We start from the raw sequence: 14,951 nt of genomic DNA, 5'->3' as shown, positions 1-14,951 counted from the left end.
CATAATAAATGGTACAGCATCGCTTTGACAGTAATGTCCCTCTTGCCGTGTGTTGTGGCTTGAAGCACGCGTGTTCGCAAAGTGTGAAAGACATGCTCCCAACCCGATCTATACGGTATTCCTCGCTGTCGAAGCCGGACATCAATTGTATTGCCGAATGGCACCAACCCTAGTCTGGAAATACTTTTACGAAGTGAGGTAACAATGAAGTACAATGCTTCATAACTTTCTGAACTGCATGGCGGCGAGCTGGTATGACATGGGCATACAAAAACTGCCACAGTGTCTACAAAAATGCATCGACAGAACTAGTGATTATGTCGAAAAATAGCTAAATGTTCAAGCTGTAAACGATGTAAACCACTGTAGAAATAAACAAGTCTATGTACTTATAAAAAAAATAGAAGTTCTTACTTTTGGAATTACCCTCGTACAATTACCAAATGTTACCATCTAATGTCGAAACTGAATTTTTTTGTTCTACTGGTTTATTCGTCCCTTTTCTTCTGCATATCCTTACATTTGTTCCCGCAAAGTTTTACTGTCTTGCAATCATTCGATTTTCGTGCGGAGCCTCTCCAGCGACTGAAGTTTAATGATAAATACGCTGTACAAAAAACGTAAACTTGGTAGTGGTTTCTAGTTATATTTCTGTTCCTCGTTACCTCTGGTCTTGGCGTATCCTTTATAGCAGCGTGGAAATAAACTCTTTGCAGACAGACAGTTCACAGTGGCAGTGGTAAACTGGAACAAATTATTCGCGGCGTTTCCCCGCAGGACGGGAGCGAGGCGCGGTTTGCAGCAGAGGCACTGCCGCCGCTGTAGCAGGATCCCGGTCTGAGCGCCCGCCGCAGCTCGCTTTACGACGAGGCGAGTTACGAGCTCGCTATTGCTGTAAAGTGAGCCATAAAACCCCGCCGTTAACGGCATTACCCATCGTTTTTGTTGACATATTAATATTAATTCTTGCGTCTTGTACACAGTGTTGGCGCGTTTATGGTCGCGGCGCGCTGTTGCGCCGCGGTTGTTGGCAGGCCTGCGCTCACTGTACACCACCGCCGCCTAGCCGCAGGGTGCCCGCCCGGATTTCAGATCGCTCAGGTTGGCAGCGCCGGTCGGTATTTCTCGTGTCAATCGACGCTGCACGAGGACAGGACGCCGACGGTGCTGTCGTAATGATCAGTCGTTCTGCACAGACATACAGGGCGTAAATTTTAACTTGGAAAACAAGAATAACTCGAAAAATAAGCTTCACACGAAGAAGTGTGTGGAATCCAAAGTTGATTATTTTAGAGGGGGACATCTGCTGGTGCTAATATCAGCCCGCCACTCGAGCCTTCTGGGGGGTAAGCGGGAGGCAACTTTAAAATTTAAAATGGGAACCCCCATTTTTGATTCCAGAATCAGATTGTACATAAAAAACTACATACATTTTGTCTTAAATATTTGTTTTTATTCTTGGTAGTTGGCGCTGTAATTCAAGAAAATCCATGTTCTCATTTTTGCGTGAAAAATGGTTACGGATAAATAAAAACATACTTATTTACTTCGTAAATTTTGATTCGCTTAAATTAAAACTCTCCCTCTCTCCCCATCTGGTGGCGTTTGAGAGAAAGGAATTAGAGTTTTACATATGTTGACACAAATATTAATTTAATATTGGGGTTTGAGAGAAAGGAATTAGACTTTTACAAATGTTGACCAAATATTAATTTAATATCTGGATTTGAAAGAGAAGAATTAGAGTTTTACAAATGTTGACCCAAATATTAACGAACACATTTTACAGCATAGCTTATTGCGTTCAATACAGCAACACTACGGAGACGATGATTATTTCTATCACCAAGACAATGCACCCTGTGAGGCAGTGGCTTGTGGACAATGACATTGTGGAGGTGGGTTGGCCTGCCCGGCGTCCCTACCTCAAACCAATGTAACACCTTTGGGACGATCCAGAACGTCGATTTAGCTGCAAGCGCCACCGTCCAACATCAGCACCTTCTCTGGTTGCGGCTGTTGATGAACTGAGTTCAAGGCGCCATAAAAGCGAAGAGTGGACACACACCATATTAATGTCCACTATCAGGTGTCCGGATACTTTTGGGCAGGTAGTATAGACATCGATCTCATCGAGACTGTGCAGCAAAAATTGGACAAATAACGGCACGCGCACTGGTGTACAAGCGGTCATTGTTCCCATGCAATATTCGTCCATGGAACGCGAAGAAAAATAATTACATGGCACAGTGAAACATTCGTTGTGACCGAGCGAGGTAGCGCAGTTGTTGGCACACTGGACTCGCATTCAGGAGGACGACGATTCAAACCCGCGTCCGGCCATCCTGATTTAGATTTTCCGTGATTTCCCTAAATGGCTTCTGGCAAATGCCAGGATAGTTCCGTTGTACGGCCACGGCCGACTTCCTCCCCAATCCTTCCGTAATCCGATGGGACCGATGACCTCGTTGACTAGACCCCTCAGCCAAATGAACCAACCAATCATACGCTATGGTACGCCTTTTAAAAATGATTCAAATGGCTCTGAACGCTACGGGACTTAACATCTGAGGTCATCAGTCCCCTAGAACGTAGAACTACTGAAACATAACTAACCTAAGGACATCACACACATCCATGCCCAAAGCAGGATTCGAACCTGCGACCGTAGCGGTCGCGCGGTTCCAGACTGAAGCACCTAGAACCGCTCGGCCGCAGGGGCCGTACGCCTCTTATGTTGTACATGCATTTAGAAGAGAGATTTCTCTTCAGCATGCATCCAGTAAATACGTTTACTCATTTCGGCGGTGACGTGCAATACGCAAGAGTCGGTAGGATGGGGATACTGTGAACGACCTTATTCGTGCACTAATTTCACTTCCTGAAAACGGTTGCGAGACAGGTATGTAGTTTTCGCCCCCTACTGTTCAATTTATACGTCGAAGAAGCAATGACGGAAATTAAAAAAAGATTCGAGTTCGGGATTAAAATTCAGGGTGAAAGGATATCAACGATAAGATTCGCAGGTGAGAATTGCTGTCCTCAGTGATAATGAAGTAGAATTACAGGATCTGTTGAATGGTATGAACAGTCTAATGGGTACAGAATACGGACAGAGAGTAAATTGGAGAAAGACGGCATTAATGGGAAGTAATACAGATGAGCACAGCGGGAAACATAACATCAGAATTGGGAATCACGAGGTAGACCAAGTCAAGGAACGCTGCTATCATCGCGACAAAATAACCCATGACGGACGGAGCAAGGAGGACACAAGAAGCAGATTAACACTGGCGAAAACGACATTCCTGGCCAAGTGAAGTCCACTAGAATCAAACATAGACATTAATCTGAGGAAGAAATTTCTGAGAATGTACGTCTGGAGCAGAGTATTGTATGGCAGTGGGACATAGACTGTGAGAAAACCGGGTCAGAAGAGAATCGAAGCATTTGAGACGGGGTACTATAGAAGAATGTTGAAAATGAAGAGGACTAGTAAGGAATGAGGAGGTTCTCCACAGAATCGGCGAGGAAAGAAATGTATGGAAAACACTGGCAAGATGAAGGGACAATATGATAAAACTGTTTAGGTGTCAGGGAATAACTTCCACTGTACTTGTACTGTAGAGGCTCGAATGTACAAAAGCCACGTCCACTATGACAGGCTCGAGGATTTGCCGAGCCCTCGCGTGGGTGTGGCTTTCCGTGGAATCAGAGCTTCCAGTTTTTAGTCATTTTTGTTTTGGCCATCTGCTAAAGAAATATATCTTAAGTTCATAAATTATCACATGTAAATTTTATTCTTCTTTGATTTTATATATTTCTTAAATCTCAAATTTTCTAAATTGTTTTTAGAGTTTCTCTGTATTAACAGTATATACAAAAAAAGGAATAATAAACAGAGGAAGGTTAGTGGCACACCGTGCAAGAAATCTGGTCCGCCTCCACGTGGCTAGGGACGCGCAACGGTGTGAGAACTTTTATGACCACCTAGAAGTTCTCACACCGGCTAAGAGACCATGAGTGCCACTAACGCTACATATTGTAGTAGCAATACAATCCACCATAGCTACTAGACGGTGGGTTTCTCTGTAAGTTAAATGAAAAAAAAATGTACTTGAGGGAGTGTGGAGGGTAAAAACTGTAGAGGAAGACAGAGATTGGAATAAAATGGCTCTGAGCACTATGGGACTCAACTTCTGAGGTCATCAGTCCCCTAGAACTTAGAACTACTTAAACCTAACTAACCTAAGGACATCACACACATCCATGCCCGAGGCAGGATTCGAACCTGCGACCGTAGTGGTCTCGCGGTTCCAGCCTGTTGCGCCTAGAACCGCTCGGCCACTCCGGCCGGTGATTGGAATACATCCAGCAAATAATTGAGGGCGTAAGTTGTAAGAGCTACTCTGAGATGAAAAGCTGGCACAGAAGAGGAATTCGTGGGGGCCTCATACACCCAGTCAGAAGACTGACGACTAAAAAAATAATAATAATTCTACCGGTGGCTCTCTCTGGCGTCTGCCTTTCCCACGACCTGGTTTATGTTAGTTCCACAGCTGCAGTGTAGCGGTAATCGCTTCTAGAGCGGGTGACGTATGGAGACACTTTGTGACAGCACACGCGGTACGCAATAGGTGAATAATTAGAGACGCCGGTGGCCGCGCTGCCTTTGGCGGGAGCTCGGCTTGTTTCAAGCGGCTGCCCCGCTCGCACCGCGCCGGACCGTTTACGGTGCGTAATTTATTTCCATTGTGCGAGGCGAGGCGAGGCGGGCGGCTGCGTGGAAGAGGAAGGCGAGCGGCAGCTGGCGCGGTGTCGCGTCACATCGGGCGCGCATTAATACTTCCGTCGCGTCCCAGAATTTACGTCCGTCACGTAGGCCTGGCCCGCAGGGGTGCCAACCCGCCGCCGCTGCACCAGAACGCCGATCACAATCGCGCGCGACCCACCACCGGCGTTCCGGGAAGCCCACTCGCTCCTCACAAACACGCGCGCGTTTCGGAGCGCGGGATCCGAAGGCCCGTCCGCCGGTGAAATACTGATGGCTGTGTGCCGTAAGCTAGGCCTCGTGATCCCAGGCGTTTTGCTCCTCGCGCCGCAGCTGCTCCAGCGGGCGATATAAGGCGATTGACGCACCGTTAGCAGAACAGCACGACTTACATTTCCGTGTAGGATATATTTGTGCCCTTACTTGTCCCGCTTAAACAAGATTGTAAGTCAGCTGTAAACTTCAGGTGTTCCAGCACCTGCGAGCAACATATTTCTGACATGACTCCTAACTCTTTCTGCCTGTTATCGAATGTCCCAGTCTGAAACCTGTCTCTGTGGAACATACTCCGGCTTTTAAAGCTTTACTCTAAAAGTACGACTAGTTGCAGCGGACGTCCGGTCCCCACCCTCTTCCATTCCGCCAAGTGCTTCCTCCCGTCTTAACTCTCCTTTTACTCCCACTATACAATGATGTGACAAAAAAGTCATGAGATACTGGTATGCACATATACAGATGGCAGTACCAGTTCTTCTTTGACGCGCGTGACAGGGTTAAACTTCTCACGGAATGAAAACATTCACCACTCCACAGTTCACGCACCGCCTATAGCTGACCCCTATCTGGGTGGTCAAATGATTTGCTCGAGCTGTCCAGAATGTTCTTCGGACCATTCGTGAACAATTGTGGCCCAGGGACACGTTGCATTGCCATCGATAAAACTTCCATCGTAATTTGGAAACATGAAGTCAATGAACGGCTGCAAATCGTCTCCTTGTAGCCGAATATAGCCGTTTCCAGTCAATGATCGGTTCAGTTGGACCAGAGGATCCAGTCCATTTTATAAAAACTCAGCACACGCCATTATGGAGCCATCACCACCAGCTTGCACAGTACCTTCTTGAGAACTTGGCTACATGGCTTCCTGGGGTGTGCACCATACTCGAGACCTACCGTCAGCTCTTAACCAACTGAAATCGGGACTCATCTAACAAGGCCACGGTTTCCAGTCGTCTAGGGTCCAACCGATCTCGTCACGAGTCCAGGAGAGGCACGGCAGGCTGTGTCGTGCTGTTAGCAAAGGCATTCGCGTCAGTCGTCTGCTAGCATAGCCTGCTACCACTGTACTGACGCGTACATTCGTCGTACGTCGCCCGTTTATTTCCGTGGTTCTTTCAGGCAGTATTGCTTGTCTGTCATCACTGACGCTTCGCTAACAACACGCCTCTCGGTAGTTAAGTAGAGACCATCAGCTACTGCACTGTGCGTGGTGAGAGATAATGCCTCATATTTGGTATTCTCGGCACACTCTTGACACTGTGGATCTCGGAATACTGAAGTCCCTAACGACTTCCGAAACGGAAGTTGACTCAAGTGAAAAGGTTTCCGGCATGATTACGGCCGCACTACGGGGCAACGTTGAACGCGGATTGGTAGTTGATGCTAGACGCATTGTAAGTTGGCTGTTTAGGTTTTTATGTTGGTAACGCCACGTAGCGCTCTGTATGAAAATCATTGGCTCTGTTGTGTGCAGTCTGTGGCTGGTTAGCATTGTTGTAATATTGTCTATTGTAGTGTTGGGCAGTTGGATGTGAACGGCGCGTAGCGCTGTGGAGTTGGAGGTGAGTCGCCAGCAGTGGTGGATGTGGGGAGAGAGATGGCAGAATTTTGAGAGCGGACGATCTGGACGTTTGTCCATCAGAAAGAGTAAATTTGTAAGACTGGATGTCATGAACTGATATATATATATATATATATATATATATATATATATATATATATATATATATATGAACACTATTAAGGTAAATACATTGTTTGTTCTCTATCAAAATCTTTCATTTGCTAACTATGCCTATCAGTAGTTAGTGCCTTCAGTAGTTAGAATCTTTTATTTAGCTGGCAGTAGCAGCGCTCGCTGTATTGCAGTAGTTCGAGTAATGAAGATTTTTGTGAGGTAATTGATTCATGAAAGGTATAGGTTATTGTTAGTCAGGGCCATTCTTTTGTAGGGATTATTGAAAGTCAGATTGCGATGCGCTAAAATTATTGCGTGTCAGTTTAGTGGTGATCAGAATAAGTAAAGAGAGAAATGGCTGAGTACGTTCAGTTCTGCTCAGCTATTTGAAAATCAAATAACGTAAGAGATTTATCAGCACAGTAATTCATAAATTTTTCTAAGGGGACGTTTCAGCATGGGACATTCCGTTTCGGAAATCGTTAGGGAATTCAGGTTCCGAGATCCACAGTGTCAAGAGTGTGCTGAGAATACCAAATACGAGGCATTATCTCTCACAACACACAGTACAGTAGCCGAGGTCTTCACTTAACTACCGAGAGGAGCGTTGTTTCCGAAGCGTCAGTGCTGACAGACAAGCAATACTGTCTTAAATAACCACGGAAATAAATGTGAGACGCACGACGAATGTACGCGTAAGTACATTGGATATGGTAGCGACGACTGACGCTAATGCCTTTGCTAACAGCACGACACAGCCTGCAGTGCCTCTCCTGGACTCGTGACGATATCGGTTGGACCCTAGACGACTGTGAAACGCCCCCTTAGAAAAATTATAAATGACTGTGCCTAAACTGACACCTCAATATTTTTAGCGCAACGCAATCTGACTATCAATTTTCTCTACAAAAGAATGGCCCTGACTAACATTAATCTATACCTTTCATCAATCACTTACCTCACAAAAATCTTCGTTACTCGAACTACTGCAATACATCTAGCGCCACTACTGCCAGCTAAATAAAATATTCAAACTACTGAAGGCACTAACTACTGATAGGCATACTTAGCAAATGAAAGAGTTTGATAGAGAACAAACAATGTATTTACCTCAAAAGTGTTCAAAAGTCATAATATATATATTATGACATCCAGTCTTACAAATTTACTGACTCTGATGGACACACTTCCAGATCATCCGCTCTCAAAACTCCGCCATCTCTCTCCCCACATCCACCACTGCTGGCGGCTCAGCTCCAACTGCGCAACGCTACGCGCTGTTCACATCGAACTGCCCAACACTACAATAGCAAACAACAATGCAAACCAGCCACAGACTGCACACATCACAGCCAGTGATTTTCATACAGAGCGCTACGTGGCGGTGGCGTTACCAATATAAAAACCTAAACAGCCTACTTACAAGTGGAAACCGTGGCCTTGTTAGATGAGTCCCGATTTCAGTTGGTACGAGGTGACGGTAGGTCTCGAGTAGGATGCACACCCCAGGAAGCCATGGGGCCAAGTTGTCAAGAAGGCACTGTGCAAGCTCGTGGTGATGGCTCCATAATGGCGTGTGCTGAGTTTTTATCAAAATGGACTGGATCCTCCGGTCCAACTGAACCGATCATTGACTGGGAACGGCTATATTCGGCTACAAGGAGACGATTTGCAGCCGTTCATTGACTTCATGTTTCCAAACTACGATGGAAGTTTTATCGATGGCAATCCAACGTGTCTCTGGGCCACAATTGTTCACGAATGGTCCGAAGAACATTCTGGACAGTTCGAGCAAATCATTTGACCACCCAGATAGGGGTCAGCTATAGGCGGTGAGTGAGCTGTGGAGTGGTGAACGTTTCCATTCCGTGAGAAGTATAACCCTACCACGCGCGTCAAAGAAGAGCTGGTACCCCTTATTTTGGTTTAGTTTGTAATGTAGTTGAGCAGAGAATTAACTTGAGTCCGCCAATAAAACGTTTCTGACGAAATCAAAAAGCAGTACATCACGGAAATTGCCTCGCTCATTGCGCATTGCCAAGAGTTAATGGTTTCTGGCCGCGGCCACGATGTATTCTCTTGAGATGTGACTGAAGGTCCGGCACAGGGACGGAAGGAACGTTTCAAGGTTAACGATTTAATACGCGTTGAGTAATGAACATGAGGAAACTTGATAATTATTGCACTGGTGCTTAATGGTATTTAATAATATTGCTTGCGGAAAATTTTATTTTACGATCATGTTCATTAACTGGGAACTTGTCTCGCCGTACATCATCTTTTGTAGAGCGCTTATCAACTGCGATGTAGTAAGTGTGGAAGACGTCCAAGCCCAGTTAGTTCGAAACATAACAAGGTGAAAGTCAAGAGACAAGAGATGTTGGTCGTCTTTTGCGCAGCAACAATCTGACCTTGGAGGGCGGTCACATAAAATGAAGAGGCTCCTAAACGCATCATGGCAAATATTGACAATAGATGCAAGCGTACGATAGTCGCGTATAGTGATAACACTATAACCTGTAAGAACAAGAGCCGGCCGCTGTCCGGAAGCGCGTTGCTGCTACGGTCGCAGGTTCGAATCCTGCCTCGGGCGTGGTTGTGTGTGATGTCCTTAGGTTAGTTAGGTTTAATTAGTTCTAAGTTCTAGGGGACTGATGATCTCAAATGTTAAGTCCCGTAGTACTCCAAGACATTTGAACCACTTGTAAGAACAAGAGTGATATAACTGCGGCTGACGAGCGAGGATAAGGGAGGGATAAAGGGAGCGAGTCTTTGGAAGGGACAGCTGTACGTCATGAAGCCCTTATAGTAGGACTAAGACAGGATTCAACGACAGACTGATTCCTCTCTCCACTCGTCTTCGGAAGAATAGTGCACAATTACAGCTAGTGAGATGGTTAGAGCTATTCGAGAACACACCATGTCATGGAATAACGGAGGCAAAGTGGAAAACTGAATAAAACGCGGAAGCAGGATGCTTCGAGAGGTGTGTTGGGTCAGATTAATAAGTTGGTCGCTGTATCAGCAGAGATTAACCTGGAAGAGTGTAGCCAGGCTGGGGTAAGAAGAGCTGCCTGCAGTAATAGGAGCAGAGCCTGTAGAATCCTAGTCGTTTAGCTAGGGACTTCTATGTGGCGTTTCGTGGGTGTGAGCCCAGTTACTACTGACAGCTTCATTTTAAGGAGGCCGCGCGGTGGTAGTTAGTCACCGTCTGCTTGTAAAGACTTTGTCTCTTCTTGGGTGTTCTCTGCCTCGTGATGACTGGGTGTTGTGTGCTGTCCTTAGGTTAGTTAGGTTTAAGTAGTTCTAAGTTCCAGGGGACTGATGACCGTAGATGTTAAGTCCCATAGTGCTCAGAGCCATTTGAACCATTTTTTCCTTTTTGGGTGTGGATACAATTCATTCAGAGCAAAAATCATTTCAGTACTTCTTCCAAGCCTTACTATTTGTGATAAGGGAATTTTAACAACGTAATTACGCGAAGAATGCCTCTCACTAAGACCAACAGACTATTTACCATCTGTCCGAACCATGTCGCCCAATGCAAACCAACGCTCACGTTTGGAACGCGACAGTGTCACTCAAACACGGCTGTGAAGTTGTTAAAGCAGACGGGAAAGACCAGTGCAGGTATGTTTTTAAGAACGCCTGCCCCAAGTACTCTAAGACGGCCACCGGCTGTTTGTACTCGTGTTGCAGTAGAAGTGACGTGGTGGCAGGTTGTGGGAGCGCGCTTTGGAATGGTCCCGGGCACAGGGCGGTCCACGGAGCCGCAGGTCGCCCCAGGAAGAGGCGCGGTGCGGCGCTGCGGAGTGACGGGCGCGGCGGCGGACATGTTGACAGGCGGGGAGGCGGCGGCGGCGGCCGGACTATCGATCCGGAGCCGTGTCAGTCTCGCGTCTCCTCAAGACAGCCGCCCCCGCCGCCGCCCCCGCCCCCCGCCCCCGCCGTCCGCATTGTGTGTCACGGCCGGCGCAGGCGCGCCCGCCGCCGCCCCGGGTCACCTTGTTGGGACCCAGCTCGCTCTGCTGACCAGGCGCCGCACCCGCTGCCCGTCGCCTGCTGCCGACTCACTCACCGCGGGGGCGCGTTGCAGCTCCACCTCACCTCGCTGTCTGATTACACGCCCGTGGAGCTTGCCGACGTGTCACGCCAAGGGCGAGCAATTCTCTCTTCTTATGGCGGCTAAGAGCAATATTTAAATAAATATGTACATCGCAGGGGAGAATGACAAAGAGAAGAGACCATCCTGTCCGGTGTACTGGACGACATGCATGTACACACACACACACACACACACACACACACACATACTGACAGAAGAAAATCGCAACAATAAGAAGGACTTGTGTGGGAACAATCTCGTGGTTACCTCACGCACCCTGTGCTGGTATTAATGAACAGCATTCCAAGGGGTGCTTTCCAACAGTAACCCAACATGATATATGTAAGTAGGCTGTTTAGGTTTTTATGTTGGTAACGCCACGTAGCGCTCTGTATGAAAATCACTGACTGTGCTGTGTGCACTCTGAGGCTGGTCGGCATTGTTGCGATATTTGCTATTGTAGTGTTGGGCAGTTGGCTGTTAACAGCGCGTAGCGTTGCGCAGTTGGAGGTGAGCCGCCAGCGGTGGTGGATGTGGGGAGAGAAATGGCGGAGTTTTGAGAGCGGATGATCTGGACGTGTGTCCATCAGAGACAGTAAATTTGTAAGACTGGATGTCATGGACTGATATATATATATTATGACTTTTGAACACTATTAAGGTAAATACATTGTTTGTTCTCTATCAAAATCTTTCATTTGCTAAGTATTCCTATCAGTAGTTAGTGCCTTCAGTAGTTTGAATATTTTATTTAGCTGGCAGTAGTGGCGCTCGCTGTATTGCAGTAGTTCGAGTAACGAAGATTTTTGTGAGGTAAGTGATTTGTGAAAGGTATAGGTTAATGTTAGTCAGGGCCATTCTTTTATAGGGATTATTGAAAGTCAGATTGCGTTGCGCTAAAAATATTGTGTGTCAGTTTAGTGTTGATCAGAATAGGTAAAGAGCGAAATGTCTGAGCACGTTCAGTTCTGCTCAGCTGTTTGAAAATCAAATAATGTAAGAGGTTTATCAGCACAGTAATTCATTAATTTTTCTAAGGGGACGTTTCATATACAGAGCGGCGATATGTCTTGGTCTGCCCAATCACTAGATCAAATGAAAGTTGGTTGTCGTTTTTTTACATCTGACGCATGATGTGTCTTCAGATTCTGCGCCAGTCGCATAAGAGAGGCGCTAGTAGCACCCCTAAGAGGATGAAAGGAAGCAAATCAGTTTGCTTTAAATACACGCTTTAACGATTGTGAGGGTTAGTTACTTTCTAGATTGGACGTTGTCAGCCGATCTTATTCAAGAATGCCTGTAAGACGGCGAAGACACCATACTTAACACATCACTGAGTTTGACCGAGGTCGTGTAACAGGGCTACGAGAAGTCGGATGATAGTTCTGCAATAATTCACGAAAATTTGGCAGAAATATACCACTGTATATGATTGCTGGCATCGGTGATCAAGAGAATGTACGGTACGGTCGCAGAAAGACCGGGTGCCGCATGGAATACCATCGTGTTTATGGCTCTGTCGCATTGTACTGCATCTGCAGGAGCAATTTGAGCAGCAGTTGTCACCACAGTGACACAACAAACAGGTAAAAATCGATGACATCAAGGACAGATCCGAGACAGACGCTCTGTTGCAAGCATTCCACTGGCCCCAAACCATCGTCATTAGCGATTTCAGTAGTAGTAAGCGAGAGCTCATTGGAGGGCAGCATGCAGGTCCGTTGTGCTTTCTGATGAAAGCTGGTTCTGCCTCGGAGCTGTAGATGACAGTGTGTTGGTTAGAAGGAGGCCAGCTGAGAACCTGCAGCCAACCTGTCTGTGCTACACACAATGGACCTACACTTGAAGTTACAATCTGGGGTGTGATTTCGTATGACAGCGGGAGCAATCTCGTGGTAATCTCACGCACCCTGATTGCAAATTTGTACGTCAGTCTGGTGGCTCTACCTTTTGTGATGCTATTAATGAGCAGCATTCCAGAGCCTGCTTTCCAATAGAATAACGCTCGCCCACATGCAGCTGTTATAACCCAGCATGTTATATAGAGCGTCGAGATGTCTTGGTGTGCTCAATCACTAGATCTGTCTGCAATCCAGTATATATGGGACACGATCGAACGACAACTACAGCGGCATCCACAACAAGCATTAACCGTCCCTGTATTGACCAACCAAGTGCAACACGTATTGAGCTCCATCACACAAATTGGCATCCGGTTCTTGTACAACACAAAGCATGCGCGTTTGCATGTTTGCATTCAACATACGTACCCGAAAATGCACAAGATTGCGGAAATTTCGCCATCATTAGTTTTCCCTGGTTCTGTGCTGCATGGAAACTGAAGGCAAAATCTGTGCTGCAAAGCCTGTAACCGGACTGTTGGCCTGATTGCAGTTAGAGTCTACTCTTTCTATTCGTCGCGGCAGTAGGAGGGACAGGGTTTGCGGTCGCGTCACCCTGTTCACAATTTTACCCCCAGAAAGGACCCCAGTACTGATTTTGACAGGAGGCTGTGTGAGCCTGGGGCCGTCCTGGAGGAGCTCGAACGAGGAAAACTCACCACCCCTATCGGGAATTAAACGAGCACTCCTGGGCTGGAGTCTGGTGCTCTATCCTGTAGACTGGCACGGCCAGCGGGAGCTATGTATCTGAGCTAACATCGGAGGCGCCACCTGGCCACGGACCAAAGCCTTGGGAAGGGCATGAAAGGAGAAAAATTTATATGTACTGCCTCCTTGTTGTTATTGTTGTGGTCTTCAGTCCTGAGACTGGTTTGATGCAGCTCTCCATGCTACTCTATCCTGTGCAAGCTTTTTCATCTCCCAGTACCTACTGCAACCTACATCCTTCTGAATCTGCGTAGTGTATTCATCTCTTGGTCTCCCTCTACGATTTTTACCCTCCACGCTGCAATCCAATACTAAATTGGTGATCCCTTGATGCCTCAGAACATGTCCTACCAACCGATCCCTTCTTCTGGTCAAGTGCCACAATCTTCTCTTCTCCCCAATCCTATTCAATACTTCCTCATTAGTTATGTGATATACCCATCTAATCTTCAGCATTCTTCTGTAGCACCACATTTTGAAAGCTTCTACTCTCTTCTTGTCCAAACTATTTATCGTCCATGTTTCACTTCCATACATGGCTACGCTCCATACGAATACTTTCAGAAATGACTTCCTGACACTTAAATCAATACTGGATGTTAACAAATTTCTCTTCTTCAGAAATGCTTTCCTTGCCATTGCCAGTCTACATTTTATATCCTCTCTACTTCGACCATCATCAGTTATTTTGCTCCCCAAATAGCAAAACTCCTTTACTACTTTAAGTGTCTCATTTCCTAATCTAATTCCCTCAGCATCACCCGACTTAATTAGACTACATTCCATTATCCTTGTTTTGCTTTTGTTGATGTTCATCTTATATCCTCCTTTCAAGACACTGTCCATTCCATTCAACTGCTCTTCCAAGTCCTTTGCTGTCTCTGACAGAATTACAATGTCATCGGCAAACCTCAAAGTTTTTATTTCTTCTCCATGAATTTTAATACCTACTCCGAATTTTTCTTTTGTTTCCTTTACTGCTTGCTCAATATACAGATTGAACAACATCGGGGAGAGGCTACAACCTTGTCTTACTCCCTTCCCAACCATTGCTTCCCTTTCATGTCCCTCGACTCTTATAACGGCCATCTGGTTTCTGTACAAATTGTAAATAGTCTTTCGCTCCCTGTATTTTACCCCTGCCACCTTTAGAATTTGAAAGAGAGTATTCCAATCAACATTGTCAAAAGCTTTCTCTCTAAGTCTACAAATGCTAGAAACGTAGGTTTGCCTTTCCTTAATCTTTCTTCTTCTGCCTCCTTACGTTTCGTTTTTGTTTTTTGCGGAAACAGCCTACTGAATATATACACAGTGTGTCTCGCGTAAAATTAATGTCTCTATTCTATGTTGGATTGTAGACTGTAGAGCTCTTTGAAAAATCTCTCTCAGGTTCGTTTCATTTTGCTATGTCAGACACATCAGACTGAAGAGTACTGCGTTATTCCGTACTACGCTACATTTTTTTCCATAGCTGACTGGCCGGGTTAAGTTGACATGTTGGAGGCAGGC

Source organism: Schistocerca serialis, chromosome 1 (genome assembly GCF_023864345.2).
Source record: "Schistocerca serialis cubense isolate TAMUIC-IGC-003099 chromosome 1, iqSchSeri2.2, whole genome shotgun sequence".
In the NCBI taxonomy this organism is placed as follows: domain Eukaryota; kingdom Metazoa; phylum Arthropoda; class Insecta; order Orthoptera; family Acrididae; genus Schistocerca; species Schistocerca serialis.
Note: the sequence above shows the minus strand (reverse complement) of the source record.